Source organism: Epinephelus fuscoguttatus, linkage group LG8 (genome assembly GCF_011397635.1).
Source record: "Epinephelus fuscoguttatus linkage group LG8, E.fuscoguttatus.final_Chr_v1".
NCBI lineage: Eukaryota > Metazoa > Chordata > Actinopteri > Perciformes > Serranidae > Epinephelus > Epinephelus fuscoguttatus.
In genome coordinates this window covers 10,903,970-10,929,283 of record NC_064759.1, presented here as the reverse complement: position 1 = coordinate 10,929,283, position 25,314 = coordinate 10,903,970, and the positions used below count along the sequence as shown (strand labels likewise).

The 25,314-nt window shown below is 38.0% G+C and overlaps 1 protein-coding gene and 1 long non-coding RNA gene across 6 annotated transcripts in view; both read left to right on the top strand.

Moving 5' to 3' along the window:
• Positions 1–25,314, top strand: part of LOC125893022 (uncharacterized) — a 158,527-nt gene that overhangs the window by 66,707 nt on the left and 66,506 nt on the right. Inside the window, exons 21-30 of one of the 5 annotated variants that reach the window (XR_007449827.1) lie at positions 1,306–1,594; positions 3,396–3,514; positions 3,659–3,783; positions 4,004–4,218; positions 4,341–4,606; positions 4,742–4,885; positions 5,660–5,798; positions 5,958–5,987; positions 8,245–8,270; positions 8,427–8,507. The exons of 1 other annotated variant lie outside the window; for it this stretch is intronic. The gene's annotated coding sequence lies outside the window, so the exon portion shown is untranslated. Of the gene's footprint in view, positions 1–1,305; positions 1,595–3,395; positions 3,784–4,003; positions 4,219–4,340; positions 4,607–4,741; positions 4,886–5,659; positions 5,799–5,957; positions 5,988–8,244; positions 8,271–8,426; positions 8,523–25,314 lie in introns of those variants that run through there. 3 more of the 5 variants (XR_007449826.1, XR_007449824.1, XR_007449825.1) reach the window with 3 other exon arrangements.
• Positions 8,535–12,520, top strand: LOC125893032 (uncharacterized). The gene is made up of 3 exons (XR_007449828.1): positions 8,535–8,676; positions 9,877–9,924; positions 11,057–12,520. It is a non-coding gene; the product is annotated as an uncharacterized LOC125893032 (long non-coding RNA).

Here is a 25,314-nt window from a genome sequence, read left to right as displayed (position 1 = left end):
AGTAGTAGACGTAACCTTAATTGATTGTTAATATGATAACGATACCTTCATAATATTGTCTAGCACCATGTTATATATACCATAGTATTTGTATACACACACATACATATACCTACACACATACATACGCATAAATACATACATACATGTATACATACTGTGACAACCCCAAGTGGGGTGGGGTTGTTGGGATCTGTATAGGCCCGTTTCCACCGCAGAAACTTCGGGGTAATTTTACGGGGCCGGGGCCGTTGGTGTATGTCTCCACCGCAGGAACCACCCCCGAAGGACAGAGTTCCGGAACTTTTACAGGGGCTAAACAAGTCCCTGCCTCAGGGTAGGTACTCAGAACGGCCCGAGAGACTCCTGGTTGGGGCTTGGGGATTACTGGGTGCTGATTGGATATACTCAAGGCTGAATGTGACGTCAACAGAAAGCAACAAAATAGCCGGCATTTTTAAAGCAGATGAGGGTTAGCTCGTTCATATAGCTTCCGCCGCCATGTAAAAAAACACACTAAATGGTCTGTGAAAAAAATATTTGTTCCAGCGGATATCTTAGTTACAACATGATTGAGCTAGCAAAGCAGTTTTGTGTTGATATGTGTGGTATTTATTCAGTTTTGGGAAATCACGATGTCTAGAAAGCATCAGCTAACAGCAGCAAAGCTAACATCAGGACGTCATCTGTTAAAAGCCTCCTGTTGTCGGATACGACATGAAACTACTCCAGTTAGCTCAATCATGTTGTAACTAAGACATCCGCTGGAAAAAATATTTTCTTCACGGGCCATTTAGTGAGTTATTACAGACACCGCTATCGGCGAACAGCTAACGGCATCCCTACGTCGCCCCGGTCAAAATGGTCGCGCAACGATTACGCCACATCCAGAGCCCGTAACTGAGAGGTTGAAGACCTACTTAATATGCCCGTCAGAATATGGTCTAATAACAATTATCCAACTCAGCCAGATTTACTCTGCTGTACCATTAGTCCACGCTGACACAAACTTGTGCACGAGTTGAGACATGATGCGAGATTTGATCATAGCCTCCACTCACATCCACGCTGATCAATACGTTTGACCGAATGCCCAGTTTTCTCTCATACGTTCATTTCGTAAATGAGGGCCACTGTATTGTGATGAAGCTACAGAAATGAACACATGTGGAAGTTCTTTGTTTTTATAGTCAATTTATCATTTTGCCTAATTTGGTTAATATTAGTTGTTACAAATAAATTAATGTATTATTACTACAGTGGAGATATGACAAAAATGCCCTTTGACTACTTTGTGTCCATCAGGAAGTCACCATGACACCACTAATGGAGAAGCTTTTGGAAACACTGGAAGATTTAAGTCGGAGGGAGTTCTGGGACTTCAAGCGTGTCCTACTGGACACTAGAATGAAGAAAGGCCTCCCTGAAATCTCCACACAGAGAATGTGGATGGCAAACAGAGTTGAAATAGTGGAGCTGATGGTGGAGATCTACGGCCAACAGTCTGTGGAGGTGACAAGAGAGGTTTTAATGGAGGTGGAGAGGAACAGGAGGGAGAGGGACTTTTTTTCCCCCTTCAACTACGAACTCAAAGGTAAGACGAAGAATACACAAACCACTGTGTTACACAATCATGTCTCATGATGTTTACTTGATTTTTTACTTTTTATTTTTCGCGCGCGCGTGTGTGTGTGTATGAAGCACTTTGTAGCTGTGTTTTAAAATGCTGTATGAGTAAAGCTTTATTTTCTTGTTCACTATTGAAGAATTCATAGTAAAACTGGGTTCAAACTTTATTCAATCAAAAATAAAAAATATGAAATATTAGGGAGCAGGCAGCAATTTAAAAACACCACATTCATTACTTTCACTGCAGAAATCACTGAGTTGAATCCAGCTACTTTGAGGGTACAGTTCACAGAATGATAGAGAACATCAAGCGTAAATACTTTGACCTCAAAAGTGACCACCTGAATCAACACCTCTCTGACACACTGAATATTATCATTGAACAGCATTGTGTGTCAATGATACAGTGTCCAACCAGTCTCCCTGATTGATTTTAGGTCAGATTTGTTTTTTTTCAATTTAGTTTTATTTTGTGATTAATAAAATTTGTAATTAATATTGTTTTTCATTCAAAAGCAACTAAATCTGACTAAAGTTGTTTATTGTCTGATTTTTAATCAGTCATGGGTCATTTTCTGTTTTCTTTTTCTTCAGAGGAACATCCATCTAAAAAAAAACCTAAAACCTATAACTAAAATAACAAAAGATAAAGATTAAATGAGATAAGAACATAAAAAGAGGAAGAGCATTTACAAATAAATAAATAGATAAATCAGTTAAAAGCCTGATAAAAGGAATTTAAAATAGATAAAGAAAGAGATCAGTTAAAAGCCTGATTGAAAAGATGAGTCTTGAGCCTCTTTTTAAAAACATCAACAGTCTCTGCAGCTCTGAGGTTCTCCGGCAGGCTGTTCCACAATCGGGGGCCATAATAACTAAATGCCGCCTCCCCGTGTGTTTTAGTCCTAACTTGTGGTCAGAGGTGGGTAGTAACTAGTTATATTTACTCAGTTACATTTACTTGAGTAATTGTACTTTTCAGAGTAGTTTTAATACAAAATACTTTTTACTTTTACTTGAGTTATATTGTTTTAAAGTAACAATACTTTTACTTGAGTACAATATTTGGCTACTCTACCCACCTCTGAGTACATAATTACATGTATATATGTACAGTATATATAAGAATATATTTGTGTTTCTTGTGCCTTGATTTATGTTATGTTTGTAAAGATTTAATTTATTTTTGTTTTAGTGAAAGGGGTATCATTTAAAATACATGAATTTGCAGATTATTATTTTTGATTGATTGATTACGTTCATGTTCTTATTTTACAAATAAATCAGATGTTACTCAACAGTTACTCAGTACTTGAGTAGTTTTTTCACCAAATACTCTTTTACTCTTACTCAAGTAATTATTTGGATGACTACTTTTTACTTTTACTTGAGTAATATTGTTCTAAAGTATCAGTACTCTTACTTGAGTACAATATTTGGCTACTCTACCCACCTCTGCTTGTGGTATGGTTAAAAGGCCTGTGCCGGAGGACCTCAGGGTCCGCGAGGGTTGATATGGTAAAAGCAGGTCAGATAAATAAGAAGGCCCAAGACCGTTAAGTCGTCTAAAAACTAATAAAAGAACCTTAAAATCGATCCTGAAGCGCACGGGGAGCCAATGCAGCGATTTTAAAACTGGTGTAATGTGCTCCCGCCCTCTGGTCTGCGTCAGCACTCGTGCAGCTGAATTCTGTAATAATTGTAGATTTGAGATACTCTTTTTGGGAAGACAAGAGAGCAGGGCATTAAAATAATCTAACCTACAGGAGATGAAAGCATGCATCAGCACCTCCATGCTGGCCTGAGAAGGACACAGGGGGACTCTGGCTATTCTTCACAAGGGCCTTCAGGAAGCTCGGAGCTTGAGGGTTGTGGAAGTGTTACGGTAATCCCTTACATTCATTCATTTGTTCCTAATGTTTTGTTTCAAAAAGACACATCTGCACTTATCTGTAGAAATGATTGTCCTCTGCAGCAGGACTCCAGTGACCTACTTACTTACTCCTCATCGTCCCCTATGGGACATAAGGCTTCAATGAGCACCCTCCATCGCCAGTCCCTGGCAGCATGTTGGGCCTCTCCCCACTCCAGTGACTGGACTAAACTTGACCCTGAAGTGAACTGTACAGATGCTGATGAGGCTCCAACTTACAGGTAAAGATTACATCCTAAATACTGCGTCACAGCAAACTGGAACTACAGGAAACACTACCACTTGGCTCTTGAGATTTTTCACAGAAGGAAAATAAAAAGATTTTTAAAGCAATATTACATTAATAGAATCAAGGCAGATACTCTCTAAGTTTACATTTACTCTGTTTTGTTCCTTCATGTGCATAGACACAAACTCTTTTGTTTTCCATTCACATTTTAGCCTGCAGTCTGGAGCAGGAAACTTTGAATGCAGTGTCTCTGGTATGCGCTGGGTCTGTAAGGAAAAGGTCAGCTTTAAGTACCAGTTTTGCTCTTTGAGTGGACACTTGGAGAGGATTGAAAGCATGGAGTACATGCCTGCAGGGCCCCTGATGGACATCACAGTCACTGCTGGGAAGTTAGATGTAGTGTACCTGCCACACTGGATCTGCATAGGTAAGTGGACATGAAGAAAATAATGAAAAATAAAATGTACTCACTTTTTATTTCTGACAGCACGAGTACAAAAACTGTTGCAATCCTTTTCTCTTCACTAACTTTGCTTTTGTTTTGTGCAGATGACAATCCTAAAATATTAGACAAGTTTGCAGTCCTACACATAGATGACTGTGGAGATGCTGTGGAAAAAGTGTCTGAGGTCACATCGTCCCATGTCAAGCTGTCTGACCCAGTTTTCTCTCTGAAAATGGTCCTGGTGAAATTAGGCCTTCCAGTGGAAATATACTGTATGGTGTTAATATATAGCAAGATCCTCACAGCATCATCTCAAACATCCCTCACACTCCATGTTTACCTGATCCCATGTGATCTTGGTCTACAAGAGGTTATTTTATGTCTTACTGTCAACAATACCAATCATAATAAGATACAGAATGACACTATAAATTAATTGGTAAATAGACAACACAGATAACAATGTTTTTGTTTTGTTTTGTTTTGTTTTGTTTTGTTTCTACAGGAATTAGATTCAAGAGAAAAATCCTATGGATTCAAGGGAATCCGAAAGCCAAAACCAGAAAAGTCCCTGAAAATGCAAAATTGGTTCACCTTAACGACAGATCAGGAAGGTGCAGAGATTTATCCTGAAGGCGAGAAACCCCAGGTGCAAACTTATGTTTTTCTGCACTGATCAATTTTGAGGTGTTTTATTTTGCTTCCATATCATGTCTTCTCTCAGAATATAGAGAGAAATTGTCCAAAATAATTGCTGAGATATTTATTTTCCTTAAGATTTCTGTTCTAGAAATGTATTTATCTATGTATTTTTATTTAATTAGATGGTGACTAATTTTCATGTTAAGACTTAATGTCTCAAAAAACTTGCAGGATAAAAAATAATTGTTTTATTGTAAGTAATCAACTGCAGCAGTTTCATGGTGATATCTAAATTTTTTACCCTGGTGTCTTATCTTGGGTCTTAAAATGTGTGGAATTTTACAATGTATAAATGAGTTTCATCTCATACTGTGGGCCAAAAATGTCCACTTCAGTGGCACTTACATACACCAAAGTTTTATTACTGTCTATATTCTGATGGTTTTACTGAGGGGTTTATTCATATCTCACTCATTACCTGATTTATGTAACATTTTAGTTCTAAAAAGATCGTGAAAATCTTCTTTTTTCATGGCTCACATTAAAATATCTGCAGTCATGACCATGCCTGGCTCCATGTGGTCTTCCATTTTAGCCAGACAGTTTAGCAATATTTGGCAATATACAGCAAATATATTAATTTTTCTGTGTCTGTCTCTGATGTCTTTGATGGAAGTGAAAAAAACACCACAACTTAACCTCATATGACCAAAGAGAAAAACTCTTCTGGTGCACTTTGCTCAAAGTCTGACTTCTTATTTATTATTTTTTTCTTTCACAGACATTAAAGCTCAGATATCACAGCACAGGCCCAAACTTCTATGAAGTGGTCGTTCAAAATCCAGACAAAGACTTTAAGCTCACGCTCACACCAGAAAATGTGAGCTTGTGACCAGTTTGGACCTGTAAAATTCTACAAGGTCAGTTTTAAACAGTACCACAAGAACTTATCCACTCTGTCTGTGTACCACTTTGATTTTATTAAATATCATCAGTGTAGCAGATGTGTGATGTTAGATAAAGGTAGTAAATCAGTTACATGTCCGTGTTTTCTTTACCTCCTTACCTTTTTTTATCAGGGGAATGGCAAAGCACTGGCCATATACAAGGTGAGTCATTTAGAATAATTTGTGTTTAAAAGAGTCATTCTTATACACTGTCTTTCTGCCTGTTCGCTGTGCTACTCCAAGACAAACACACATCTTCAAAAAAAAGCTAATGCAGGACCAACTCAGCGTTTTCTATCAGTACTACTGTTAGAATAAGAAAGCAATGCTTCCAAAAATAAGATCGGGGGTCAGGAAAAAAATCTGTTAAGTACATATTAATTAATTATGAAATTATAGCTTGGTGTTAAGATAAAACAACATGCCTTAGTTCACTGTAGAAGCTCATCTGAAATCTAGTCTTATGAGACATTAATCAAAGGAGCGACTGAGAAACAGCCAGGTGTTAAGTTTAAGGGCAAATTAATAAAACGTAACATTGATACAAGTGTTATACATCATCAGAGGAAACATTAAACGCACCTAGATGAACATTAACAATCCAGCCTGGCATGGACCGAGGTACACCAGGGCAAACATGTTCAGTAACATTAAAAATTACAATTGAGCATAGTCTAATGCTGCAGGCACGACTGGTAACTGCACTGCTGTTGACCGAGAAAGGGCTGAATGAGCAGCCACGTACGTGTTGTTACCAGCTTACTTGGCTTATACAGAAAGTGGTGCAGGTTTCTGGGTTGAGGATGAAGGCTGATCTTGAGCTGCATTCTCTGATGTCTATTTGTGACAAACTGAAGCAAACTGCTTTGTTTTGCCAAGATGTTTTTTTAACCCAGAAAGAAGCAGCTAGCTAGTTGAAAGAAGGCTTCTGTTCCTCTGTTCACTTTGAATGCGTCAGTGGTTGCTTGTATTCACTCATGTAAATGGTTGGCGTAGATAATAAACACAGATGGACATGTATTTAAAATTGATTTGAGTAAAACTGAAGGGTTTTAAGAGGACACCTACGTGTTCTGTTTGTGTTTTCAACAGCTGTCGACACTTAGAGCAACCATGACACATCTGGTCTGAGTTAACAAGGTTACTGGTTAAACTGGTACACCAGGATTTCCACTGAGTGAAAGTGGGGCTGCTCACATTATGGCACAAAAATCTGACCTGATCATCATATTGTAAACAAGAAGACAGAAATAAGAATTGTTTTATTTTTGGCTAGACCTCAGAATGTAGGCCTATCTGTGAGTGTGTCTTGCGTATGATTTATCCTGGCCTTATATAATAGGAGGAAAACTATGCTAGCCGCTTGGATAATTTCTGCAGTGGGAAATGTTATAGGCTTATGCTAACAACATTAGCATGTTGTATCGTGTCTAGTTTAAGACAGTTGTTTTTACGAGGAACCCTCTGAGTTATAATGGAGCTGGATGTTGTAATGTTCCCTTTGTTAAATGTTGGCATTGTTCCGGGCTTCATGTGAACGGAGGAAAAGATAGCTGCCATGCTAATTTGTGCAATGCATGTCATGTGTTGTGGTAAATCAAGCAAAAAGCAGCTTGTCCAGAGGTTAACGTTACAGCTCCAGAGAGTCCATGTCCTGTCTGCTGTGTGAGTGTGTCTGATTGTATATTGTATGTTCTTCATTTTAAGATATGTATTAATTTTTTGCCTGGACTGCAACAGCAAGTCCAAGTGAAAGTTGCCACCTCCTGTTTCAAATAAAAAGCCATCGTTTGAAATTGAAAGCCCTCGAATGTTTCATACATTGTCCAGCCATATACTAGGTTTTGACCTAGAAGTATTTATGAAGAAAGCACATTTTAGCAGCAAAAAACACCACTGAAGAGCAAGAGAATGAAAAATAAAAACAAGACTAAGACAAGTTTAAAATACAAGAATAGAAGTTACAGTGCAGTGTAAGAAATTAATATTTATTTGGTTTAATAAAGGGCAGCAGCAAACAGAAAAGTCCTCATCCTTAATTTAAAAGAACTTAGAGCTGCAAACAGCCTTCTGGCTAGGCCCACCCACAGCTATGTGGCTGCATCGCACAACTCACTAAAGAGAGGACACATCACACTACTGGAGTTACACTTGTGACTGTGAGATGGTGAGTGGTTGTTCTTCGCTCACAAAAGATCTTTGACTGAGTACAAACACCAAGACACAAACCTGTGAAGTTTCATTTTGGCTTTTCATTAAGTCACTCACAGAATTAATCAGCAAAACTGACAATGACCCGCTGTGATAAACTTCTTTGTATAGTTTATCTTTATAAATCAAGAGAGTCTGATAAAAAATAGTCATGGTCAGATTTTAAATCAGTCACTCATGTAACATATTTTCTTTCCTTTCTCCTCAGAGAAACGCTCAGTGGACAAACACCAGGTGAGTGATCTCACATCAGTCTTTGACTTTATTCAACACAGTTTTCAGTCAATAAGCAATTCAGTCATAAACCAAACTCATGACTGGATATTTTGGATATTATCATTACAGTTAGAGTTAAATTATCCGTTTGTTTATTCACTTTGGATTCATCAGGAAGCAGCAGACGGAAAGGCGCTTTTCAAAATGCTCAAAGAGTTGACAGACGAAGAGTTCAAAGAATTCAAGTGGTACCTCCTTCGCATCTCGAAGAGCCAACGGCGGAACACTGACAGGGTAGACCTGGTTGATCTGATGCTGCAGACCTACACCCAAGAGTCTGTGGAGGTGGCCAAAGATATTTTAAAGGAAATTGGCAGAAATGATCTGGTGCAGCTGTTGTCAGACACCAGCTCAGGGTCAGAAGGTAAGTTGTGGAACAAAAACAGCAGTAGCATATTCAGGGGCACCATCTTATACTGAAACTATAAATCAGAAACTTTGTATGCAGGGTAGCTCTTCATTGAAAATACATGTTGACAGTCATGTAGCTTTTGAATTTACATATTGTGAGTACAGGTCATGATTGTATTATGTAGATGAAGTTATCATGGGCAAAACTAATGTTTGCTGTAGTCCTCACAGTGAGTGAGTGACTTAGTTAAAGATGTTGTCTGTAGTAACAGTTCAATCAGGAGAGACAGGTGAATAAAGTTAAGATAATTGTGTATTACAGATTACAGGTGTACAGATTAACAGATGATATGTGATGATTAAGATTTGACAGAAAAGTCTTTGGTGCTGAGACTCTACAAGAAGATTTTGTAATTGAGGGGCGTTCGCCCTGAGCAGCAGCGAATTAATCCCCCATGGTGTCAGCTGGTGACTCTAAGACTGATAGGCTCATGAAGCTCATGTAGCTGTGCAGACTAGGCGGTGACGGAGATGGAGGGTAGAGTCGTCCTGATAATGATACTAGCATTGGAAGTGCCTCTGATACTGCCTAACATGCTGGATCGGGTATTTGTGAGTGCACAGGTCTATGCATCTATCCAAAACCATGTAATTTGTTAATAAACTTTAAAGGTCCAGTGTGTAAGATTTAGGGGGATTTAGTGGCATCAAGCTGTGAGGATTGTAGATTACAACCATCTGAAACTTCTTATGGTCAAAATTCCTTCAGTGTTCATTGTTCAGGAGGTTTTTGGTGGGAGTCAAATTATCTGCAGAGGTCTCTTCTTCTAAAGAACAAACAGACCAGGTGATTCAAACTAGTAAAAACACTGAATAAATCTGTTTCACGTTACAAATCACTGTTTCTCCAAATCTGTTTGGCATGTCACAGATAGCCTGTTTGCCAAGCACCTGCCTATGTGTGTTTACCTTTTTTCTCTGATAACTTAATGTGTGCTCACCTGATTTCTGATCCAGACATCAGTACCTCATACATCCCCACTTCAAAAATCCAAACTATCCCTCTAACAGATACTGTTGATGAAGGCAGCAATGATTCATCTTCCATGCCTGAAAAGGCCTTTACCTGTGTGCCTACATGTTCTGGTTTATTAGAAACAAAGCAAACATAGTTGCTTTTACCCTAATTTAATTTTCATTAAATGTGTTGCAGCTGCAGGATCATCAGCTTGAGCATCTGGTGTGAACACCACAGAGGGAGGTATGTGCCCAAACCATGAGAACATGTTACATAAACATCATACTGTGGCTTTAAAGTCATTTTCTTCACTGCATGAGTCAATGTGAGAACTTTAAATGTTTTATTAGCACATGTTGCCATGTTGATAAGTGTTCATCAGATAAAACCACTGATTGATTTTTAGCAGTGTGAGTGGCTCCAGGTGTGGCAGTTACAGCCGGTTGGTTCACCCTCGTAGATTGCCATTTAAAACTTTTGTACACATTTTCATGGTGTCCAGAGGATGACTCATCTCTTTGGTGATCATCAGACTTTCCCTCTAGCGCCACCCTGAGGTTGGCATTTTGTGTTTGTTTTGGGATGGATGCTCCCCTCAGGCTGGATTGTGATCACTTTGGTGATCCCTCAACTTTTCCTGTCGCACGATCACCTGGTTTAAAAATGATTATTGTCCAGTACTTAAGTTGATGACCAAATGCCATGGATGTCTAATTAGATCTGGATACTGGACCCCAAGACGGCGCCTTTTCAGTCCAGTGAGAACATAGCTGTATAAAGTATTGGAGATGGGATCTCATTCAGTCTTATGAAAGTTTCTTATTGGCACATGAAGCCACTAAGCATGAAGAACAAATGCACCAGAGACTTCCATCAGCTGAGCTGGCTACTTGTGGTTCAGCACTCTTTTAACTTGAATTTAGGATAAAATTATTTAATCTTGCAGCTCTTCTACACTTCCCAGATGTTATCAGACCCTGATCCTAAAATGAGTCATTTTGTGGCTGTTGTGTCGCTTCAAAAAATGTACCCACTGATTTACAGATGTGCTTTCCCAATGTATGTCTATGGGAAAAAACCTATTTGGGCCCAATGGCATCATGTGACGGACCTGTATGTTGTAATTTCACTGTTTGGCCGCTACTTAAATTGACATAAATGCCAAGTGCGCTTCCTAGAATGCTAAACTAAGATGGTGATCATGGCAAACATTATATCTTTTTATCATCATCATGTCAACATACAGCCTCACAGAGTCTCTAGCATGACTGTAGACTTCTTTTTTTTTTTTTACAAGGAAAGACTTGAATTATATTTTATTTAAAGCAACTGATTATGAGCTGATGTCAACGATTGTTAAATTTCCTTTCTTCAGAGAAACTCTGTGGATGAACATCTGTCTGCACTGATCCAGAAAGTGAGCAGAGACACATCTGTCTGACTCTACACAACATTTAATACATGCTGGCTGGAATTCATCCTCACCTTGAACTGATAAATTATGACACAAACCAAAATTGGCATCATGATAAACCTGTCGCAGAAGTGAGGCTGTATTAATCTCTGCAGCAACAGTGATTTCTTCAGTAATGTAAGGATATTGTGATCTCTAGAATCGAGGAGCACAAGAGGAAACATGAGTTTTTTATTCTTTTCAGTCAAACTGATTTTTCCAAAGTTTTTAACAGAAAAGTGTAAAATGATTGTAAATATTTTTAAGGATGAAAATCTTAATCACATTTGTATGTATTTTTGTATTTACTGTATATATTTTCTCAAATCATTTTTATGTCTTAAAGCACTTTGCAGTTGCAATTTAGAAAAAGTGACACTGTAACGATAAATATGTATTAAAAACATAAAACAGGTACGACCATTCATTGCACATACTGAGGATGAATGTTTGAATGTGTTGTTTGGAACTGTAGTTTAGTTTGATTGAGTGATTGATTTATTGATTGATCGATTGAGGTGTATATGGATACACTGTTGTCGACTAATGTTACTAGCTAACATTAGCTAACTTTGGCTGCTATTTTCAACCTAATGGCACTAGGTTAATTGATCCCAGAGATCTGGGAAAATGCTGTTAAAAATCTTGGCCGTGGCTAAAACCTTAGAGAAGTTTTCACAGCACGATGTAATTGCATCCAACACGAGGCATGTTTAACACGCTTTCAGGTTTGACAAAAGTTGACTTGGCTCTTCCAGACTGAAGACGGGGCGGCAGTTGCTCAGTCCATAGAGTTTTAGGTTGGGAACTGGAGGGTCGCCTGACTGGTGGCTGGAGAGGTGCCAGTTCACCTCCTGTGCACTGCCGAGGTGCCCCTGAGCAAGGCACCGAACCCCCCAACCGCTCGGGGCGCCTCACCAAGGGCAGCCCCCTCACTCTGACATCTCCCCACTTTGTGCATGTATAGGTCCTGTTTGTGCATATGTGTGTCTTTCGGACCTGCGTGTAATTGACAAGCAAGAGTGAAAACATTGAATTTCCCCTCAGGGGGATTAATAAAAGTAAATAAACTTAAGACTGTGGTTTTGGATTCACATCTGCTGCTCTTTCTCAGTGACTATTTTAAAGCACTTCTCCCCTTTATGTTCTGCTGTATTCAGGACATAAAGTGGCCTTGTGCTTTTTTTATTGATTGGGATGGCAGTAAGCAGCGCAATTCAAAGGCATTGGTGCAGTGTTGGTAGACTTTGCCTCCAGCTGCTCTCCATCTGGACAGAGCACCAATGTATTATGACATATGCAAAGACACTATCATGGCTGTGCACTTTCTAAAAACATGTTTACATATTGTCTATTTGTCTGGCATTTGTTGCTTTTCAATAAATAAGTTGTCTTGATATGACTTTATTCTTATGATATCTCATGTAATTTATTGCTCACTGTTTGACTAACTTCAGTCTTAATTTATATCAGCCAATCTAGAAACAGCTTTAACCAATGTGCTTAAAACTGCAATAACCCGGGATGGGGTGGGGGGCCTTCTGTACGAGTTTGCATGTTTTCTCCAGGTACTCCAGCTTCCTCCCACAGTCCAAAGACATGCAGGTTAATTGGTGACTGTAAATTTCCTGTAGATGTGAATGTGAGTGTGAAAGGTTGTCTGTCTCTATGTGTCAGCCCTGTGATAAACCTGATAAATGTGAGTCAAATATTAACTCAGTGAAGCTGCTTTTGGTCTCTACCAGCTGCTGAGGGAAATATCTGTCCCTTTAGCTGCTTAATGCTCCACTATGTGCAACAGCTTGTCCCTAACTGTCATTCTGCTGTTTGCTGCTGAGCAGGTAGTGAACTGTGAGTTTTTAGAGCAAAACACATCATTAGAGCGAAGACAGTAAAGCAAAAGCTCTGTAAAGATAAAGAGAGCTGCAGATTCAGGTCATAATTCTCTGTAGGTTCATCACTAACAGACACCTCATATTGTGCGCCCCTTATCTACAGCTGGGCCAACACAGAAGAAACTTGTAGGCCGAAAATATTTTTGAGCATTTTGAATTTTGTTATAATTACACATGAATATTGAGAAAGTTTTGTGTGAAACATTCATCATTAAATTGCGGATGATTCTGTCCTGAGTTTATGATAGGAGCTGGAGTCTGGACATGACCCTGCAGCAGATTACTTTGTTGAAGCTAACATTTATTTTAGTTTTATTTTAATGATCAAACTGACCTCTCCTGTTGACTGTCAGTGGTAGGTTCTTGTGAATTTTGTGTGCCTAAACTCGAACTGCCTTTCGAAACATTTATTAAAACAACATTTTTCAGTAAACTCTGCAATCCATCCACTGGTAGCGAACTACAAAGAGCCTCTACAATTAAAAAATGCTGAGTTTTTTTTATGGCTTTTTAAAAAGACATGAAGGTTGAGATCGTACAGTTGTGTAGCAGTATCATACGGGGTCCATGACAAAGCTGAAGCTAACAAGATAATGGTTTACTGCCACAGATCTCAGTACATGCCCGTCACCTGTGTGTTGTTGACACCCTGGACCACCACCACCTTCTTCTTCTTCTTCTTCTTCTTCTTCTGTTCCTTCTTCTTCTTCTTCTTCTTCTGTTCCTTCTTCTTCTTCTTCTTCTTCTTCTTCTGCTCCTTCTTGTCGCGTGTCTCTGCAGTTGTGTTGTGTTACCGCCCTCTGTCGTCCGTCTGGCAGCACTGACCCCAACCGCCGAGGAGACTCAATGGTACACCACGGGAAACGGCTCTCCAACGGGCGGGACTCGGGAGACACTTCGACCCCAAGTCCTGTCAACTCAACCAGACGTGATTTACCGCTGTCATAACAACTGGACGGACTTTATCTCTGACAGCTGAAGCTACGAGCTGTTTTAAAACGGTTTGTAAAACTTTCTTTAACTCTTACTTTAACTTTCATGGTTTTAACTTGAGCTCCATTAGTGTGTAAAAACGGTTAACTAAGCTAACGGTAACGGTACAGTAACTAACACTTTTCTAACGTCAGTATGTGAACAACAGGTTGCTAGCTGAAGTTGCTAAAGTGCTTTGACAAGACAGTTTATTAAAACAGAAACTAGAATATAAGAAACAGCAAAGACGACGTTCAATGAGAGACACTGAGTTTACACACACACACACACACACAGACACACCCATGTTAGGCCACTGTACTTAAAGTAATTTTACTTGAGTATTTACAAGTTATGCTAGTTGATACTTCTAATCCACTATATTTTTTAAAGCCAATGTTCGTTTTTACTCTGCTACAATAAACTTGACAGCATTAGTTACAAGTTATGTTGCATATTCAGACTAAAAAGAATCAACTAATGAATTATGATATATTATTATGAATTAATTGACGCAGCAGTACATAATGTTAGCATTAGCTCCATCCTTACCTGCTGCAACATTAAAGTGAATTACACATTCATGTATCAGTGATTATAAATCAAGGAATTTAATTTACATTATTCTGAAATGGCCCATTCTTCATAGTGAGTAGGACTACTTTTAGTTTTGGTACTTCAAGTATATTTTAATGCTAATACTCATGTACTTTCACTGGAGAAAGATTTTGAATGCAATACTTTTACTTGTAACAGTAACAGTTTCTTCAGTGTAGTATTTATACTGTACGATTACTTCAATTAAAGGGGGTGGGGTACCCTGTGTAGTTTAGTCTGCTCAGTAAATCAAATAATATCTGGGACCCATAATATACCTGCTATTGTTCATGTGTGAGAAATGTACTTTTTATTACAAAACTACGCAACTATTTTGATAGTCTACTTTTTTTTGCTCGTGGACACAGCACCATTAAAACGCAAAGATAGTGAACAAGAGTGACTCTGGGGTTGGCCTTCACTTTCAGTGGCGATACTGTTTCAAAGAGTAACTGACAATTCCTGCGTATTATACCTTTAACTGAGCCTTATATTGTTGTATATCTGTTCTTATTTCTGTTGTATTTATTTTGTCTTGCATTCTTGGCGCTCTGATCTAGAGCTGCAACAATTAATCAGTTAATTGATTAGTTGTCATCCATTACATTAGTTGCCAACTAATCTGATTATCGATTAACTGGTTTTGAGTATTTTTCTAAAGGAAAATGCTTCTTAAATGTGAAATGGAAACTGAGTATCTTTGAGTTCTGGACAAAACAAGATATTTGAGGACTTCATCTTGGACATTTTCACCATTTTGTGACATTTTATAGACCAAACAACTAATGAATTAATAGAGAAAATAATCAACAGATGAATCAACAATGAAAATGATAATTAGTTGCAGCCCTACTCTGATCATTAAAGAGAGACACCATGTTATTTATCACTGAGATGTATATGAAACAACAGAGGTATGCATATTGTCTAAGAACAATACTGCACATTGTTCTGAAGTCTTTATCTTATCTAAAGTTTTTAAATGTATTTATTGTTTTACAGCTCCTTGATCCTCAGCAGCAGCAACTGCTAAAAATACAATGGCAGAAGGTAGGTGTATTATGTGCACAGTCTTCTCACTGAGTCCATCACAACATAACAACAGCACAAGAATGTGCAACATACTGAACGAATGTAGAAAAACACATAATTGAAGCATAAAAGAAATAAATGTCAATCAAATGCAATGTAATATACTTAAAAACAAAGCAAAAGACATTACAACTAAAAATAAAGGACACAGGACAGATTTTGCAGATTTGCAGCTCAGTCTTATTTAATTTGACTCACTACTGCACCAAATTTGCAGCTGACAATCGTCCATTACTCCTGTTTCACAAAGGATGGTAAAACAAATTACAGTGCACAGCTGTTTGAGGAATTCTTTTGCCTTTTTTTTTTTTTAAAAAAAAAGAAACTATGTATTTGATTTACATTTCCATAGGAACAAATGGGCTCAGGGCTGAGAGCCACAGACCGGCTGGGGAAGCTGAAAAGTATTGAGAGAGACAGGCACATTGTTGGTTTTGCTCTTTTTGTTTTGGTCACTCGACAGTTAGAAAATAACAGATTATCACCAGTCTTTTCCTTTTTAAGTCTTTTTTAAAACCTGACAACCAATCAGGGCATTTGAAAAAGTGGTTGTGTTGGGTCCATCTTAAAGAGGTTTTCATTTTCCCTTTTGTTTCAGCTGGGAAACCTTCAGCCGGAGCAACCGGTGTAGATACCATGGCAGAAGGTGGGTGCAGAGGTAGTATGATGTCTTCTTAATTAATGATTTGTAATCTGCTTGTAATTTTATTTTATTCATTCATCCATCTTCTAACCGCCATGACATTGGGCGAGAGGCAGGGTACACCCTGGACAGGTCGCCAGACTATCGCAGGGCTGACACATAGAGACAGACAACCATTCACACTCACATTCACACCTACGGACAATTTAGAGTCACCAATTAACCTGCATGTCTTTGGACTGTGGGAGGAAGCCGGAGTGCCCGGAGAGAACCCACGCTGACACGGGGAGAACATGCAGACTCCGCACAGAAGGGCTCCCACACCTGGGATCGAACCGGCAACCCTCTTGCTGTGAGGCGACAGTGCTAACCACCACACCACCCGTAATTTTATTTTATTTATTTTTTATTTTATTCATATGCACAATGATAAAAGCAAGGATTATATTTAATAATACAAGGGCAAATAATTGTGCAAGAGAAGAAAAGAAGCCCAAAGGGCTTATATAAAATCCTCCCCTCCAATACAAAATCACTAAAACAGATTGATCAATAAAAAAGAAAAAGAAAAAAGAAGGAAGAAAGGAAAAAAGAAGACAACAACAACAAGGACAAAGATTGATAAAATTACACATTAATTCCAATTATACTAGACATGAGTATTCTTTTGCCTGGACAGAAGATACCTCACCAAACTAGTTCTAAACGTTTTGGAGGAGGATAAAAGCTTAAGAGACCTGTCTAAGGAGTTCCAGAGTTGGGAACCATGGAATTTGATGAAAAATTTAAGACTGGCGGTACGACAAAGAGGTAGATGAAAGTTCTTCTGACCTCTTACTGAATAGGAGTGAATATCTGATGAAAACAGAATGAGTTTTTGAAAAGTGCCTGAAATGTCTTGTTTATAATCAATGAATTTAAACATAAACAGACATGTTTGAAGCATATTAATAGAAAAAAATGACAAAAGTTTAAATTTGCTAAATAAAGGTGCAGATGGTGCTTGATTGGTAGAGTTTGAAATTATTCTCAAGAATCTTTTCTGAATTAAGAGTATCTGATTAAGGTATGAGGAATATGAAGCACCCCAAACAATGTTGCAGTATGTCAAATATGGATAAATTAAACTGTGATATAATGTCATGAGACAGGACTGATTAACTAAGGAAGAGACTCTTCTGATTATACCATAAGACTTCATAATTTTAGTAATCAGTCACTGATCAGATTATCTAGAAACCCAGAATCTGACAGAAAGGGCCCCTGACACACCAAACCAATGGTCGTCCGTTGGTTAATGTCAAAAGTCTGTTGCCCTAGTTTTTGCTTTGTGTCCCACACCGTTGGCCCTTATGGGCCCTCATTGCCTGTTTATTGGCTGATACAACATGATGAACTGGTGGCAGAGTCAGTAGAGCCTGTTGGTGAGTACAATTACTCTGATTGACAGTTCAGCTCAGCGTACGAAAAGAGAAGCACAAGTGAGAAAAGCAAACAAGTGGCTGACACAATGGCCTCAGGCTAAGAAATCGAAACATTCTGTGCTTACTAAAGTTTATTGCAAGTAAAAGGTTAGTGTTGGGAATTCTCTTTTTTTTGGCATGTTTTTCTTAACCTTTAATGAATAGGACAGACAAGTGTGAAGGGAGGGTGTGGGGGGTGGGGGTGACATGCAGCAAAGGGCCACAGGCTGGAGTCGAACCCCGGCCACTGCGGCAACAGTACATAGGGCTCCTGCTCTACCACTAAGCCACCAACGCCCTGGCTGGATTTCGCTTTCTTGACCCACATGCAGTTAAAAACACTATAATGAGTGCAACACACATACAGCTGAACTTTAGAAATCACCTTTACAAATTCTTCAGTCCGTTTCCTTGATAATCCAAGTCATTAATTCTCTGTTTCTGATGAATCTCAGTCATTTACACTTTGATTATTGAAAGTAGAAGTTTTATAGCATCTTGCAATTTATTTTTTCTAAAGATGAAATGTGTTAAGTTAGCTTCACGTCACCTCCAAATCATATCAGTCATTTTAGTCATTTATTTATTTTATTTTATTGTTTTATAATATTATCATATAATGTTGTGATTGTTTTTACATTTTATTTTTAAAAATGTAAAAATAGAAACATATCTTTTAAGTTTGTGTATATGGAAATAACAAATACATGTACATGTAAAACCAATCAACTCTAGGGCTGCAGTAGTGTGAGATTTTCACGTTACGATAACCAGAAAATATTGCGGTTTCACGGTATCATGGTATTAAAGAATTTGTCTTGTTATCAGTCAGAGTGACTCTTAATGGAATAAAAACAGAAGGGTTCTGGTTGGTTAAACAAAGGTTTTATGACTATAATTGAAACTTGAAACCATTGTGTTAATGGAAGTATGTGTAAAAAGTCTCTCCTTAGAACATAACTAAAATAAAGGGGAGATTCAACGTCCAGTTGAATTTTATTTTATATTGTAGATAAGCAAATGTACACAGTTTGACATCCGTCAGCTTATATATGACTTTATACCTTGAAAGCAGTATATCGCTGCAACCCTGATCAGCACTATTGAAAAATCTTTTAGTTCCACCACATTCGCATTTTGTTCTGTACACACGACATTTAATGCATGTCTGTCCGTCCTGGAAGAGGGATCCCTCCTCAGTTGCTCTTCCTGAGGTTTCTACCATTTTTCCCACGTTAAAAGGTTTTTTTTAGGGGGAGGGATATTTCACTATCTGCTGTGATGGTCCAAGGACAGAGGGATGTCATATGTTGTAAAGCCCTCTGAGGCAAATCGTGTTTTATGACGTTGGACTTTAGATATAAAGTCAAAATTTAATTTAAGTTATTATTTGATTGGCCCTTTGAGGCATGCCTACATTGGGCTGTAATAAACTTTGACTCGATGTATTGACTTGACATATTATTATGTCACTGTTAAAAAGGTTTAAGTGTCACTTCAGGATTAAATCATTCATTCATTCATTCATTCATCTTCTAACCGCTTCATCCTCTTGAGGGTTGCGGGGGGAGCTGACATCGGGCGAGAGGCAGGGTACATCCTGGACAGATCGCCAGACTATCGCAGGGCTGACACATAGAGACAAACAACCATTCACACCTATGAGCAATTTAGAGTAATCAATTAACCCAGTCTGCGTGTCTTTGGACTGTCGGAGGAAGCCGGAGTGCCCGGAGAGAACCCACGCTGACACGGGGAGAACATGCAAACTCAGCACAGAAGGGCTCCCACGCCCGGGATCAAACCGGCAACCCTCTTGCCGTGAGGCGAGAGTGCTAACCACCACACCACCGTGCCGCCCTGGATTAAATCATTTGGATCATAAATGTTTATTAAGCCTGATGTTAAAGTTAATAGGTCTTTTTCTACTTCTTTTCTCCTCAGAGAAACAGCGGCCTTCTCTGATCCAGAGGGTGAGTAATGTCACATCACTCTGACTTTACACAGTGCAGCTTTTAGTTTAATTTTATTATTTCTCACAGAATTGAACTGATTAAGCTGCATAATGAACACATGAGGTCTTCAGCATGAATATTATTTACCAATAATGTTGATCATTTGTGTTAGCTTTACCTTTAGTGGAACATATATATAGTACACTCTTCTTGATTTGTTTTTCTAACTTTGACAGGGAAAGAAATGAACAAAAGTCAAAAAAATATTATAGTGTGTTTCTTACTTTACTATATGAGAAGAAAAGATGCAACTGGTTGAACTCTGCAGCTCTGTTTTAAAATCAAGAGACTCATTGCAGTTTTTATAGATGAGTGTTTGAAAGAGTTTAACACAGGCAATGGAATTTAATACAATGAACCTGTTTATGAAAACAAAATACTTGTAAAAGAGGATAAAAAGAATGCAGCTTGATGTTGTAATAAATAAAAAACAGCACTGGTGTTTGATCATTACTTTGTGTGATATAACCGATGTACTCTGCCACATCCTTATTTATAAAACAGGACGCTGATGAGATGTGAACAGAATTTTTTTTGTTCATCCCAGCTGACAAATTGCACTTTTACCCCATGAACATTTCCTCTGAATTTACCAGGTGAAAACAATGACGTCTGTCATAAAGCAGCTTTTGGAAACACTGGCTGGTTTGAGTGTCGGGGAGCTTGAGAAGTTCAAGACAGTCCTGAGTCAAAATCACCTCCACGGACGCTTCTATTGGAGGCAGCTGAGGACAGCAGACGTGCAGGTCACAGTGTTTTTAATGGTGCAGATTGATGGTCAACAGTCTGTGGAGACGACCAAGCAGGTTTTAGAGAAGATGAAGAGGACTGATCTGGTGCAGATTTTGTCAGACAGCAGCTCAGGACCCAAAAGTAAGACAATAAAGACAAAAACATTTTAAAATTATAAAACTGGTCCCGAACATGTGTCTCCTAAGTTTATAAGCTGTTTTCTTCTCTTCACATTATAAATAATAAGGTTTATACTGTAGAGAAGAGACACATCATCTGGTGTTTTATGTCTAATGTGAAGTATGGAAACGTATTTCAGGAAAGGGGGCAAAATGTCTCAAAAATAATCTGAAAGTTCAAGTGTAATTTTGTGTTGACCTTTTTGGAATTATTCTTTTCCACAAAGCAGTGTCGTCTGATGATCAATGTTTTTACTTCATTTCTTTCTCCTCAGAAAAACACTCTGTGGATGAACACCTGTCTGCACTGATCCACAAAGTAAGCAATGTCATATCTGTGTGACCACGCAGAGTACAGCTTTTATTAAATAAGATGCAGGTTTAAATTCATATCAACATTAATGATGATAAATTAAACCAAAGTCATGATTTGAATCAAATACAATGAATTCATCAACAAAATCTAATGTTCACATCAGGGGGTTTGTATGACCAAACCTACAGTGGCCTAGATGATCTTGTAGAAAACATTAGAATATTCAAATGACTAAAATAATAATGACATCAATAAGGTGCAATAAGATAAATTTAATAAACATATTTTCACTATGAACATATACTTATAATTTTCCAGGTGGCAACAATGAGGGCTGTTAAAGAGCTGCTTTTAGAAACACTAGGTGATTTGAGTAACGTGGAGCTCAAGAAATTCAAGTGTTTGCTGCAGTTCACGCTCTTCCAGAGGAGCCTTAAACTCATCTCATGGAGTGAACTGCATTGGATTCACTCTGTAAACATACTGGTTGTCGTGATGTTGGAGAGATACGGTCAACAGTCTGTGGAGGTGACCAAGCAGGTTTTGAAGGACATGAACAGGACTGATCTGGTGCAGAGGCTGCCAGAGACCAGCTCAGGACACAAAGGTAAGATAAAGGAGACAACTGTAACTTTATATGTAATAACAAATAAATATGTATTGTTACAAAATCAGCAGCTTATAGTCAAAGCAATGCAGTAACAACATGTTACAACCAAAGAGCTGAAACAACACCTCTGAAACACAGTCTCAACTACAAACTGAATATCAGCTTCACAGAGTTAGGTGTCTGTTATTTTAATAATATGGGAATATGCTTCCCACTCTGTGAAATGAATGAAGTGACTCATTTAACAAACTAAATTTACTTGTGCTTACAACATAAAAACTAAATGTGATGTAAGACAAAGATTACCTCAGAGGTGAATGTTTTGGATTTTGCCTTTAAAGTAAAGATGTTCTGAGAAATTAATGAATCTGTTGATTTTGGTCCTTTTTTTTTTATAAATGTTGTGTTTTCAAAAGTTTTTCTTTGAAAACATTTTCTGTGATTGGGCCACATGATCTTTGATCATTAAATGTGTGTATGTTGAGCTCATTATCAGTCTTGTATTTAATCTGATAGGAATCGGACAAATGTTGTCTCCATGGTTTCACATTAATTCGTTGAGTTGTCTCTGTGTAAAGCTTTGATTTGACTTATACTACACTCCACTGTGGAGACAGACAGGCAATCTGTGTCAGGCAGATTATTACAGTGTTTTCTCATTGATTCCCTCTGTGATCTCTGTAACCATGTCTTCCTCCTGCCTTGAGTCCACACACCTGAAACTGAAATAATAAAGACTTTTTGTTCTCAGGAGGACTCAGTATTCCACTCAGGACAAGAACACATAAAGGCTTCACACACTGTCTTTATTATTATGATTACAGTTGTCATTAAATGTGTTGCAGCTGCAGGATCATCAGCTGAAGCTTTTGGTGTGAGAACCACAGAGGGAGGTATGTGTCCTGTAAAAAACTTAAAGCACAACAAACAAAATAAGAAATATCATCCATGAACAAAAAATAATGTTTCCTCTAAGCACTGCAGTTATTTTAATTAACATTTCAGAGTATGAACCTTTAACACAGAGTTTAATAGCGAAGAAGACGTCAGGTGAAACCGTCATTGATTTTTATGATGTTACTGTTAAAGTTGATTTTTTTTTTGTTCATTTAATCAGTTCTAATATAAATCCTTGATATTAGAATTATAAAAGTCTGACATTGTCTTATTGTAGAGCCTTATGTTAATTCAATCATTCATTCATATTTCCTTTGTCCTCAGAGAAACACTGTGTGGATGAACATTGGCCTGCATTGATCCAGAAGGTGAGTAATGACACTTCTGTCTGACATTATGTGATCAGTTGTATCATTACTTTGTGTGATATGACTGATGTAGTCTCGGGGCGTCAGTGACTTAGTGGTAGAGCAGGCGCCCCATGTACAAGGCTGTTGCCGCAGCAGCCTGGGTTCGACTCCAGCCTGTGGCCCTTTGCTGCATCTCTCTCTCTCTCTCTCTCTCCCTCCCCCCTTCACACTTGCATGTCCTGTCAAATAAAGGCTAAAAATGCTCAAAAATATCTTTAAAAAAGTTGATGTACTCTTACCTCATCCGCATTTCTAAAACACAGACATTGATGAGATGTGAACAGACAAATCTGTAATCATCCCAGCTGACAAATTGCACTTTTACCTCATGAACATTTCCTTTGAATTTACCAGGTGGAGATGATGACGTCTCTCATAGAGCTGCTTTTGGAAACACTGGCTGGTTTGAGTGACTGGGAGCTCAGGGAGTTCAGAGAGGTCCTCCTGAGTCAGACTGACCTCTACAGACGCCTCTCACGCATGACACCGATACTGCAGGAGATAGAAGATGAGCAGGACACAGTGTTTTTAATGGTGCTGACCTATGGCCAACAGTCTGTGGAGACGACACAGGAGGTTTTAAAGAAGATGAAGAGGACTGATCTGGTGCAGAGGTTGTCAGACAGCAGCAAAGGACCCAAAAGTAAGAAAATGAAGAAAAATCTGGTCTTATGTGTCTTTAGTTTATAAACCATGTTTTCTTCTCTTTAAATTAGAAATATTAAGCTTAATAAATATTCATAAATGTTAAGATTTATGATGTAGAGAAAATAAGAATCATTCTCTTCATAGAGAATATGTTTCATGACTAATGTGAAATTTGAAAAATATTTTGAGAGAGGAGGCAAAAATGACTGTTGAGCTGATTTCAGTGTAATTTTGCCTATTTGAAATTTTTACAAAGCAGAATGACCTGAAAACAAATTTACTGTCAGATGTTTGATCAGTCACTGATGACTTTTACCACTTTTCTCCTCAGAGCAACACTCAGATGAACACCGACCTGCACTGATCCAGAAAGTGAGTAATGTCACATCTGTCTGACTTTATGTAAAACAGCTTTCATTAAAAAATGCAGGTTAAAAATTACCATCATCTTGAACATTTTAAATAATGATACAATCAGAAGTCATGATTCACTTATTTATTTTTCACAGAACTGAAGCTGCGTTCAGGTCGAGCTCTTTAGCAGTGATTTAATCCAACATTAATAACATGATATTTTTCTCACTGAGGATGAGATGAGGAAATGTCAGCATGAACATTTTCCGTGACTTTTTTCATCAACAGTGAAGAGAACTTTATCCACCAGAAACATCTATTTATTGTACTTTTTTCCAGAGGCATTAAACAAAATAAACATAAAATAATGAAAATAATCTTTTGAGCCACTGTGACTCATTTCAGTGTTTTTGAAAAGAGCTGCAGCCTGTAACTTAAAAGAAAAACAATTAGCCAGTTCATAAGAATTAAAAGGAAGAAGGAAAAGGGAATCATCTTTTGATTTGTAGTTTGTGTTTCTTAAAAAAAAGCAAAATATACTAAAACACAAATATGTACAAATATATCAATCTATAAAAAACAGCTGGACCAAATGTACTTAATCCTTGTATATTGTATATATTTTTATATTTGATGTATTTTTGTATATCGTATATTTCAGTATATTCCACTTCTTGCCTAAATTTTGAGTACTCATGTCAATTTTGGCACATTGAGAGCAAGTCTGCCCGAGTCAAATTCCTTGTATGTACGCACGTACTTGGCGACTAAAGCTGATTCTGATTCTGATAACACAACAGCAGTCACCAAATGGATCTTGTGTGATCTGCCAGTAACACTCACATCTCCATTAATATTGATGTGGTGCAAAGATACACATTTGTAATTGTCCCAGTGGATTAAATATATGTCCTATAAATGTATTGATTATTTCAGGTAGCAACAATGGCAGCTGTTAAACAGCTGCTTTTGGAAACTCTGAATGATTTGAGTGACAAGGAGCTCAAGAAATTTAAGTGGTACCTGGAGTGGATTGTCTCCCAGAAGAACCTCCCAGATATCTCACCAGAGGTGAATGACACCACAGACAGAGCACAAATAGTGGATGTGATGTTGCAGACCTACAGCCAACAGTCTGTGCAGTTAACCAGGGAGGTTGTAAAGAAAATGAACAGGACTGATCTGATGCAGAGGTTGTCAAAGCCCAGCTCAGAACTCAAAGGTAAGACAAAAACTGTCACATAATCTCACATGTCTCATAAATGTCTAATAAATACATTTTATGATTCATAATTTAAAAAAGGTAAAACGCAGCAGGGATCAATAAATCATCAACTGAATCATAATTAAATCAATA